The sequence below is a fragment of the Schistocerca americana genome, chromosome 4, assembly GCF_021461395.2.
Source record: "Schistocerca americana isolate TAMUIC-IGC-003095 chromosome 4, iqSchAmer2.1, whole genome shotgun sequence".
Lineage (NCBI taxonomy): Eukaryota > Metazoa > Arthropoda > Insecta > Orthoptera > Acrididae > Schistocerca > Schistocerca americana.
The window spans coordinates 579,533,113-579,545,514 of NC_060122.1; positions in this window are offsets into that span (position 1 = coordinate 579,533,113).

Sequence of the window (12,402 nt, forward strand, 5' to 3'; positions counted from 1 at the left end):
AGAAATAGTATTGACAGAATTTGAGAGATTTGTGACTAATAAATTAACAACCGACGGCGCAGACCTCCCTTGGCACACAAAACGGGTCAGAACAGTGTTGCAGAAACAACGAAAAAAGTGTGCTAAGTTTAATGGAATGTAAAACCTCCAAGACTGGCGATGTTTTACAGAAGCTCTAAATCTAGCGCGGACTTCAATGCCAGATGCTTACAATAGTTTCCACAACGAAACTTTGTCTCGAAACGTGGCAGAAAACCTAAAGAGATTCTGATTGTAAGTAAAGTATGCTAGTGGCAAGATACAATCGATGGCTTCTCTGCGCGATAGCAGTGGAAATACTTTCGACGACAGTGATGCTAAAGCAGACTTCCTACACCTAAGAGGACGAAGTAAATATTCCAAAATTCGAATCAAGAATAGCTGCCAACATGAGTAATTTAGGAGCAGATATCCTCGGAGTAGTGAAGCTACTTTAATCTCTTAATATAAGGAAGTCTTCCGGTCCAGACTGTATACCATTAGGTTCCTTACAGAGCGTACTAATATAGTAGCTCCATACTTTACAATTACATGCAACCGCTAGCTTGACGGAAGATTCGCATCCAAAGACTGGAAAATTGCATAGGCCACATCAGTATTCAAGAAAAGTAGTAGGAGTAATCCGTTAAATTACAGGCCCTTATTAACACCAGAATGCTGCAGGATTTTGGAACATATATTATGGTCAGACATTATGAACTACCTCGAAGAGAACGGTCTGTTAACACACAATCAACACGGATTTAGAAAACGACGTTCTTGTGAAACACAAGTAGGTCTTTACTCACACGAAGTGTTGGGTGCTGCTGACAAGGGATTTCAAATTTATTCCACATTTTTAGATTTCCAGAAGACTTTTGACACCGTACCGCACATGCGGCTTGTAGCTAAATTGCGTTGTTATGGAATATCGTTTCAGTTATGTGACTGGATTCGTGATTTCCTGTCAGAGAGTTCACATCTGGTACTAATTGACGGAAAGTCATCGAGTGAAACAAAAGTGATATCTGGCGTTCCCCAACGTAGTGTTATAGGCTCTCTGCTGTTAGGAGACAATCTGAGCAGCCGTCGTAGGTTATTTGCATATGACGTTGTCGTCTAGTAAGGTCATCAAGAGATCAAAAAAATTGCAAAACGATTTAGAAACGCTATCTGTATGGTGCGAAAATTGACAGTTGACCCTAAATAATGAAAAGTGTAAGGTCATCACATGAGTGCTAAAAGGAATCCATAAAACGTCGGTTACACGATGAATCAGTCAAGCCTAAAGGCCATAAATTAAACTTAATACCTAAGAATTACAATTACGAAAAACTAAACTTGGAAGGAACACAAAGAAAATGTTGTGGGGAAGGTAAAACAAAGACTGCTTTTTATTGGTACAACACTTAGAGAATGCAACAGATCATCTACAGAGACTGTCTACACTACTCTAGTCCGTTCTGTTTTGGAGTACTGCTGCGCGGTCTAGGGTTCTTACCAGGTATGCTTAACTGAGTATATTGGAAAAGTTCCAAGAATAGCAGCACGTTTTACGTTACCGAGAAATAGGGAAGAGAGGGTCACTGACATGATACAGGATTTCGAGTGAACACCATCAAGAAAAAATTTTGTTAACGCCCATCTACACAGGGAGAAACGATCATCATAATAAAATAAGGGAAATCATGTAGATGCTGTTTCTGCGCGATGTTGGAGACAGGAATAATAGACAATTATTGTGCAGGTGGTTCGATGAACTCTTTGCCAGGCGGTTAATTGAGACTTACACAGTATCCATCCAGACGTATATGTACAATACGTGTTAAAACAAGTTTCTCATTCATTTACGGTAGACACATGTTTCGACATATCAGATGAAGGCAGAGGGACTGCAGTCTTGGTCTTTCGTCTTCTATAAATAGAAAGAAAAGGTGATAGTTTTCTAATGTATGGTAGTGACGCAGAGTAGAGAATGAAAAAGCACCCGCGACTGTGAAAGAAGTGGTAACATTTCAGTGAATTTACTCGCATTCTCGTTTTAGCTAGATCTTACACGTGTGCGACAGCATAAATTATATCCACGTGCTAGACGCATAAATACAGTCGGCTTTTGTCGATAAGAAACATATTTACTGCATGAAATAATGGACGGGATTGACACGCATAGAGAGGCGGAACTTACTGACTCCTGTGGTATTCATTAAAATGCTCTGTAGAAGTGTATATTCGATTGTACTATCACTGGTAATGAAAGCCTGTCGGATATTTCTCTTCTCGAGAATTTTTTTTAAAGTGTGTCTTTATAGCAAATAAGTGTCGTCTAATGAACTTTTTGACCTTTACATATGTTGGTAATGCTGTCAAGTGGTCATACTCTGCATGATTTAGCTTCTTTGACATACGAACACTCGTCACTGTGTAAGTAGGCTGTTTATGTTTTCTCTATGTAAGTAGGCTGTTTATGTTTTCTCTATGTAAGTAGGCTGTTTATGTTTTCTCTATGTAAGTAGGCTGTTTAGGTTTTTTTATTGGTAACGCCACCTCTGTATGACAATCACTGGCTGTGCTGTGGGCAGTCTGTGTCTGCTTTGCATTGTTGTAATACTCGCCATTGTAGTGTTAGGCAGCTGGCTGTGAACAGCGCGTAGCGTTGCGCAGTTGGAGGTGAGCCGCCAGCAGTGGTGGATGTGGGGAGAGAGATGGCGGAGTTTTGTAATTTTTCATGAACTGATATATTTATATATGATGATATCAAGGTAAATACATTGTTTGTTCTCTATTAATATCTTTCATTTGCTAACTATCCCTATCAGTAGTTAGTGCCTTCAGTAGTTTGAATCTTTTATTTAGCTGGCAGTAGTGGCGCTCGCTGTATTGCAGTAGCTTGAGCAGCGAAGATTTTTGTGAGGTAAGTGATTTGTGAAAGGTATAGTTTAATGTTTGTCAGGGCCATTCTTTAGTAGGGAATTTTGAAAGTCAGATTGCGTTGCGCTAAAAATATTGTGTGTCAGGTTAAGCACAGTCATGTAGAATTGTTCAAAGGGGACGTTTCAACTGCGAGCGAATTCTGCGGTCTCCAGTGGGACGGAAGGTGTTTTCCCCTTACATTTTGCCGCAGGCACTTATAACGACCCCTTTCAAAGCAGTCGGGCAACCTGTGGACAGTTCACTTGAGTTCTACTGTCAAAAAACTTAAAAGCGAGTGCTCTATTACGTACTGCGAAAAGCAAAAGCTGTGGGTGGAGCTAACGGAGAGAATGAGGACCGGCGAACAAAAGACAAAGGCACACGAGGGTGTTACGTGGGGGCGAAAACACAACCACGCCAACTTCTGCCGGGAGCTGTTTGTACGCCTCTGCACCGTCCGCCGTAATCTGTGGGTTGTGACGTCACGTCGGCGGCGTGACGTGTGCGCGCTATCTCGACGTAATCTCTCGGGCCACGGACTGCAACAACGACCCGCAAGTTTGCCCAAGTTAAACTTCTTCCACGAGCCACATCTTACGTACGGGAGATGAATTCGTAATTTTCCCTTAAGCCCTGTGTGCACAGCTCCCGGGCGGGCGCCACAGCACTTTTCTTAAACACTACGACGCAAGAGAGACTCAGATAAGGTTCGGAGGAGAGCTCTTTCTCTAAACTTTTCCGGGACGGTAATTCTCTTATGATATACTGTCTTCTTAAGGCGTATAGGATATTGTTAGTTCCAAATATATTGACATTTTTTATTGCTGTTTAGGATGAAAAAATCCAACAGGTATCTTTAGGTACATTTCTTGTCCTCGATTAGTGAATAGCTAGAGCGCAGCGCTCCGAACATACGAATTTACGTCACATATCAATGTAGTTTGGACAGGAAGAGAATAGAAGATTTCGAAATGTGGTGCTACAGAAGAATGATGAAGATTAGATGGGTAGATCATATAACTAATGAGGAGGTACTGAATAGGATTGGGGAGAAGAGAAGTTTGTGGCACAACTTGACGAGAGGAAGGGATCGGTTGGTAGGACATGTTCTGAGGGATCAAGGGATCACCAATTTGGTATTGGAGGGCAGCGTGGAGGGTAAAAATCGTAGAGGGAGACCATGAGATGAATACACCAAGCAGATTCAGAAGGCTGTAGTTTGCAGTAGGTACTGGGAGATGAAGAAGCTTGCAGAGGATAGAGTAGCAAGGAGAGCTGCATCAAACCAGTCTCAGGACTGAAGACCACAACAACAACAACATAAATGTAGAAGCTGAATATAAGGCAGTGTGCCACAAGGCTGGTAATGATACGGTAAAATTTCTTTTTGTCTTATTGGAACATCTTCACCCAAAAAGTGAGACTTTTTGAGAAGTAATTGGATAGGTGTTGGTCATTGCTGATGTTGTGGAGTAGTAAATAGCAAGATACCCTGCGTTGATTTTAGTTTATATGGTAATGCGGTCCTCCCGAGAGGCTTCATGAGGTGATTCGTATAAATTATTTTGGCCATAAAGTGCAACATAGTGCCACATAGTGCCTTACGGTCGCAGATGTATGTGAAACTTGTTTAAATACGAGAAATAGTTGCTACCTCTGGAAACATGTCTCGAGTTGGCTGAATTACTTGTCTCAGATGTTTCGCTGAAACCTTTGCTGAATAAATGATTATTTGAACCTAAAAGAACCATGGTTTACTTTTCTCTCTCGAAATATTTTCAGCTATGCTAGAACTACTTTATAAGAATCTAATATGTTTCGTGCACGAAAATACTGCCCTGGAGAGAAATGTGTGTCCATCACTCCATGTTAGATACAATAATAGCAACAAAGCAGTAAGTAAGATTATGTAAGCATACACCAAAAACTGCAAGGTCGATTTCTTCTGAAACGATTATTTCTATTGGTCTCTGGCAAGCAAAACGGGTACTGTCAACTGATCACCTTTAAAAAATGAAATTATCGCTGGCGAATAACATAAAAGGCTGTACGACAACGAGTTTGAAAAAACTGGTGCCACTAATGTTGGATCTATAAAAAAGTCCATCGCCAAACGAAACTCATCTTGAAAAATACATATGACTAATGAGCTCCTTCATTATGAAAAATTATGATAGGCGCAGCTGATTTCAGTGCGACCGTACTTTCTTCGAGATGAACTTTGCGAAGGATGTTCGACAATGCAGTCAGTGGTGAGTACATAGACTTTTGCAACAAGGACAGCCGTGTTGAAATGTCAGTATTCATAAAATTGCTCAGCGACACTTTCTCCTTTGAGTTTGCCCACTCGCGTTTCAGTTTTCACTAAATTATAACGAAGCGTTTTTTCAACACATATCTCATCAATTGACATTTGACATTAATAGTCTTATCACAGACATGTATCTGCTTCTTGATATACACAATTTACTGCCTCAAAAGTTATTGCTGGAATAAAACACTACTTTTATGATTACTAACCAGAAGTTGCTGCTGCTCCCCTTTCTTTGTATTCAGTTACCATCCACGTTTTCTCAAATTGTAAATGTGAAGATAAGTTTTTTAGCGTGAGTTACAGATGTTTGTGTGTTTCGTTATTCACTTTATATAAATCAAAAATTGGTTTCTTACATAAAAAATCATCATTTTCGTGTTGTACCATCAATAGCATCCGAGAATAATTTTTAATTTCTTCCTGGCAGTTTAAAACCGTGTGCCACATTGAACCTGAAACCCTGCCACTGCAGACAATTCTCCTACCAGCAGAGTTACCCAGACTTGACTCTACTGGAGAGTGAATAATTTGACATGGAAAAATCATCTACATTGCTGCTAAGCCTTTCCTTCGTCCGGATGTCCTAGTCCAGCTTCTGTGAGGTCTACAATGTAGGAGACAGGTACCAGAAAATTGAAGCTGTGAGGACGCGTCGTGAGTGGTGTCAGGATAGCTCAGTGAGTAAGAGCACCGAACGCAAAGGAAATTTGCAGGATTCGAGTCGCGGCCGAACGCACTGATTTGAGATCTCAGAAAATATGGAAAAGCGCACCGTCCGTTGCAGAGTGGAATACTTACTCTGGACGTTTTACTGAATTTAATAATGGCAGTGCAGTTTTACATTTTAAGTTATTCAACTTTCTGAATTCCAGAAACATCAGTGCAAGCACAAATTTAGTAAAGCAGGATAGTATGTAATATGGATTTATTCAAGCAATTCTGAATAGAACCATATCACAATATACCAAAATACGTTCTACCAATATCTCAGCAATGTTTTTCAAATTTTAAGCACTATTAATTGTTGATGGGCCTGAATGCTACTTATGCCAGAAAAAAATAGCAACGAAGTAATAACTGGAGGACTGTGAGCTCGGGCAGAAAGAGTGATTGATATCCTGTGTATTCTGAGAAATTATTCTTCCTACTGGTAATTACTGTTACCTTACAGGAGATAAAAACATAACTGGCAAATAATCCTCGAGACCTTTGGAGATGTAGGACGAGCATTAGCTGCAGGAGGGGATAAGACAATGGATTCATACTATCCTGAATATTCCCGTCTTACCATTTTGAGTGTGATTTTCGGTAAGTCCTCCAACTTATTCCAAACAAATTACAGGTTATCTCCTCTGCTACAGGTGCGTACGATTCTTTCCTGAGCCCCACTTTGACTCAGATACAGCCCATTAAATAAGCTCCCCCTGACAACGATAAGCTCTATTATGGTCCGCATTTCTCTTTCAGTCAGCCATCAGTAAATGATTTCTACAGTCCATCCTCTGTAGGTTGTATGAAACTTAATTCTTTATGACGAAAAGTTCAGTGTCGAATATCGGTTGCGTGAGATTTACTTTTAAGACTTTATTACACCTGACCGATATTAGTATCATTCTGTGTCATTATGTCGTATGAACGGTGTTTAAGACACTAAGTTCCTAAGTCATCACTCACTGTTATAATAACAGTGACCCATTTCTCCTTTCTCGCTGAAACACCATCTTCCTCTTATACCAAAGTTCATACCGACTTCACCTTCTCTTTCTTCCCATCTGTCATTTGCTTTACGTCCAAGTGTGTAAGTAATGGGACACTTTATTCTGGTCCGTTTCCTTCTGCTGACAGGATTTCCGCATCCTAATTCGAGGAAATTTCAAAGATTTTAATGAAATTCATTTTCTGGCTCTACACACATTTCAGTAACATTATTTTCTGTTAAAAATATAGACTATAGGTCGACGAACATTCTGTTTGACACAGTGTCATGTGTCTATAAATTATACGTTTTGCGTCTTTCGCACGTTAATGATAACACTTTCAAATCTCAGCAAATACAACTGCGTTATATGGTCGCCTTTTTCCGATACAAGACTCAGTCCGCGTTTCCCAAATCGTTTTGAGATGAGTGTCAAGGAGCAAATAATACATCAAGGCATTGTCCTTCCCTATGGAGTGAAAATTGATCCTACCGATAGACAAATCAGAAACGATCTAACTATATTCGCATACCTTAGTCTACGCCAGCCGCACTGTGGGACCACATGGTATTCAAGTAATGAAGGGCTCTGTAACAATCATAGTTCTTATATAAAATCGAAGGTTCTTTCAGTAGTCCTAATTATCTCGCTCTGTTTCCTATATAGCCTGCACATGGTAACATCGCGTTTCTTTTGTTCATGATAACTGAGTAGCATTTATTCTTTGATGGATATCATAACTCCAGTATTTATAGAAATGTATGCCATCACTAACTGTATTCTGTATCTAAAGAAATAGTCTGTCACTAAGTGAATAATCTAAAAATTTGACTTTATTATGAAAAGAATGGTCGCTACTCAGCATATATCGGTAGTGGAGAACCTGAGTCGTATATAGGCATAAAGAATAGACTGTCAACAAGTAAGCTTTCTGCCAAAAGGAGTTATCAGAAATAAGCAAAACACACACGCACACACACACACACACACACACACACACACACACACACACACACACACTAGCTAACGATATTCACACACGTATGACCAGTGAATTATAAACTAAAAGTTTCATTTCACCAGAAGGTCGTGCTATTACAAGACCGGGAAGCAATTAAATAAACGTAGCCTTATCCTTCCATATACAAAGACCAAATTCAGAGAGAGTCGCAGCAGATTAATTTGGAAGATATGTCACTCAATTCTGTATACTCATCGACTGATTATCGACTGGAGCACGGACGTAAAACTTAACTTATTGTTTTACTTTTTCGTCTTACTTTTCCCAATCATGTGCCACTAAACTACTACTTATCAAAACACTAATTGGCTCTACCGGACAAATGTATGTGCTGGACTTACTCAGAACTGTAGATAGTACTTATAGTAACAACAATAACAGATTTCAGTAAGTGCTGTATCCAGAACAATTACAGAGGTATGTGTTCTCAGTGCGCACTGCGTTATTTTAGTTCTTCGTAATAGAAAAATGCTTACAGCAGAGGAGATGTGTTTACTGGCAGCGAAAGTGAACTAGTGCCCATAGCTCTTAAGGTATACGTTTTAGAGCCCATTTTAATGAACATTTTAGTCTTCTTTCGGTTCAGTCTACCACCCTTCGTAATACGGTATACATCCTTTAATACCCTGTACAAGCGAAGCAGAGGCAATTGGGGAATCACTCTATCGCCGATACAGGCTCGAAAGGGGAATTCCACTGACATGAGCGACACTGAAAATTGGAAAATTGTTATGGGCCGGAGCCAAGGACGAGTATATTTGGACCAAGCGAGGTGGCGCAGTGTTTAGCGCAATGGACTCGCATTCGGAAGGACGATGGTTCAAACCCGCGTCAGGCCGTCCTGATTTAGGTTTTCCGTGATTCCCTAAATTATTTGAGGCAAATGCCAGGATGGTTCCTTTCAAAGGGCACGACCGACTTCCTTCCCCGTCCTGCCCTAATCCGATGGGACCGATGACCGCGTTGTTTCGTCCAGTCCCACAAATCAACCAACCGTGCATATAGGAAACAAATATTGAAACTTGGTTAATGCAAGTATTTTCACCCCACATGCTGCTAATCTCCCATTCCTCAGCAAACGATGGAAATTTAATGGCCTACCTTTACATTTGGAGTTACTATTTTAGGGATAAATGAAAAGGATATATCTGAAACGTTACAAACAGTATGCAGTATTTGACTTCTCACGGTTGCAGGAATGTTATAGTCACAATATTTGTTTTAGTCATTACGTCAGAAGCTTTTATCTTACGGAACGAATCAATAATATGACATGCTTAATTATCATTACTAATTAGGAGTAACGACCACGAAAGGATATCGGGCTTAGCGTCTTACAGCAATGCATTTATTTAATAACTAAATTTACACTGTAATTAAAGCAATACTAAAATTATTGTACAGTTAGTAAGACTCTTGACGTGATAGTAACAGCTTTTAAAACCAAAATTAGTTTATAATGTGATTAGTGAAGCATGTCGTTCCACGTTAAGCCGTAGTGGAACGTTGTCACTAATTTCACCTAGGCCGCATAGTCGTTGTTGATGCCGCTAGGGAAGTCCAGATTATGCACCTTGCGATTTCCATCTTTTCGGAAAGGTGAATGACCCTCTGACGAAGAGGGGCGATGAAGATTTTCCAATCGTTTTCGATTGGCTCCGTGACCAAGCAGAAGGTATCTGTCGTGGAGGGACGGAATGATCGGTACAATGCTCCAACCGTAGCTTACAGATACTTGGTGAGTACGTAAAAAGGTAGTGCCGTGTATCTGTGACACCTTGAAGAGTGCTGCGACATTCAATAAAAGTTCTTTCGACAGGCACAATAAAGTTTTCCTCAATTATTGAAGTTCTCTCGCACGTTTTCGTCACTTTCCGAATATTTGTGGGTACATTTTACAATGATTGGTTAAAAAAATGATTAAGAAAATGTAGTTTTGCCGAAATCGCTTTTAACTGAACGAACTCAGAAAGTAAAAATGGTTCAAATGGCTCTGACCACTGTGGGACTTAACATCTGAGGTCATCAGACCCCTGGAACTTAGAACTACTTAAACCAAACTAACCTAAGGACATCACACACATCCATGCCCGAAGCAGGATTCGAACCTGCGACCGTAGGAGTCGTGCGGTTCCAGACTGTAGCGCCTAGAACCGCTCGGAGAAACCGGCCGGCAGAAGAAATCCAAAAAGTTTCTGGGAGCAGCATTTAAAAAAATTTATTGATTGACTTACGTGTGGGAGCGTATCGCGACTTCCATGGCCTTCTGGTACCTTCTCTGTCTCTCTCCTTCTCTCTTGTTCTGTAAATGTCTCTGTGGGCCGGCCGCGGTGGCCGTGCGGTTCTAGGCGCGCTAGTCCGGAACCGCGTGACTGCTACGTTTAATGAAATAAAAAAAATATTTATTTATTTATTATGTAAAAACGAAAATGAATGAAAATGGATGAAAATGGAGAAGAAATGGATTTAAATAGTTTTGTTATTCGCTCTTTCAGTACGAACTTTGTTGTAGAACCCCTTATTTACGTGTGGTAATAAAAATTCATTTAGGCAGAATTAAGCACATTTAAAATCACGTGATCCTTAGCAACCCTCTCATGCTGATAAATTCATACTAACTGATTAAGTACATTTAGTTGAAAATTATATAAATAATTTTTTTTACGTATTTCGGCCTTGGCACACATTTTCTAAATGCAGTGGTTTTTTTTTTTTTTTTAATATTTACTGAATTCTTTCCCGGCGTTAGCTATGGAACACAAGACTGTCTCTGTTAGCATAAAATGGTAATATTGCCAAGCCGACCTGAACGTTTAATTATCATTGACAAAACACACTTCACTATACATTTAAGTTATTTGCTTGAGAAATTGAAAGAACCAACAGATTGACAACTTCAACGTTAATTATCCACCTATGAATGCACAAATGTAAAACCAGTAATAAATTCCGTCAGCTTCAGGATCGCTGTAAAAGAAAAATATTTCGTAATTCACTGCTAATTGTATCTGCTCCCGATTTACGGGTTTGGTTAATTTTTTAGGGGAACAATTTTTTTAAAATGTGCCACCGCTGCAAATCGTTCGGTCTCGGCACAGCCCAGCAACACCAACGATAATCGCTAAAAATGCTGAAAATTCTTTAAAGAAATATTATAGATGACATGAGCAAGCTAATTTACATCAGTAATACACAATTTTGATAAATTATAATGTATTTAGACCACAACAATAATTAAACTTACATTACTTTGTTATTTCTCTTCTAATGGCGGCTAAAGATCGATATAGACAAAAGAAGTCTACTCATTCATAAAATGCTACGTCACAGGTTCCTCTCTCTCTCAGCTCTCGAGAAAGACGACAAAGAATGCACATTATGTATTCCTATTTATACTGTTGCTGATTGTTAATGTCTCTTTGTAATCTTACAACATTATTTTCCTCTGTGGCTGTATTTTACACTTTTTTTATCACAGATATTAACATATTTCGTAATTACATTATGAGTATAGAAATATTACAATCATAAATACATCGAGAATATTATTACAGAAAATATTACAATAATAACGAATGTCCTTTATACAAAATTAAATAATATTTTTTTTGTTAAACAATTACAGTACATACGAATTGCTTCACAGGCGTACATAGTACAATTAAATGTCATTTGATTTTATTAATAGTCTGTGTGCTGCCAGGGAACGTTACGTACGGTCGCAGCTTCGAATCCTACCTCGGGCATGGATGTGTGTGATGTGTTTAGGTTATTTAGATTTAAGTAGTTCTAAGTTCTAGGGGACTGATGACCTCAGATGTTAAGTCCCATAGTGCTCAGAGCCATTATTTTTGTCTCTGTGGTGACTGTACAATTAACAATCTATGGCGATGAATATCAATCTCCGTCATCTAAATAAACAGCCATCACCCATATGCCAACCGATACGTCTTCCTCCGGACAGCACAAACGCACACAGCGATATTCAAAGCGCATTGACACTCACTACCATCAAGAGACTGCAAATTTTCTACGTTTTCAACAACAAATATTGTCCTTGGCCTACCCAGTGTATATTTCTTTTAAACGTTGGCAAAACAGTCACGTGTACATTTTATTTTGTACTACACATTCTACAGTTTCCACATTTTTTAAGACTTAAGGAAATCCTATAGCGGGCCGGAGTGACCGAGTGGTTCTAGGCGCTTTAGTCTTGAACCGCGCGACTCTGCGGTCACGGGTTCGAGTCCTGCCTCGGGCATGGATGTTTGTGGTGTCCTTGGGTTGGTTGGGTTTGAGTAGTTCTAAAAAAAAATGGTTCAAATGGCTCTGAGCACTATGGGACTTAACATCTATGGTCATCAGTCCCCTAGAACTTAGAAATACTTAAACCTAACTAACCTAAGGACAGCACACAACACCCAGCCATCACGAGGCAGAGA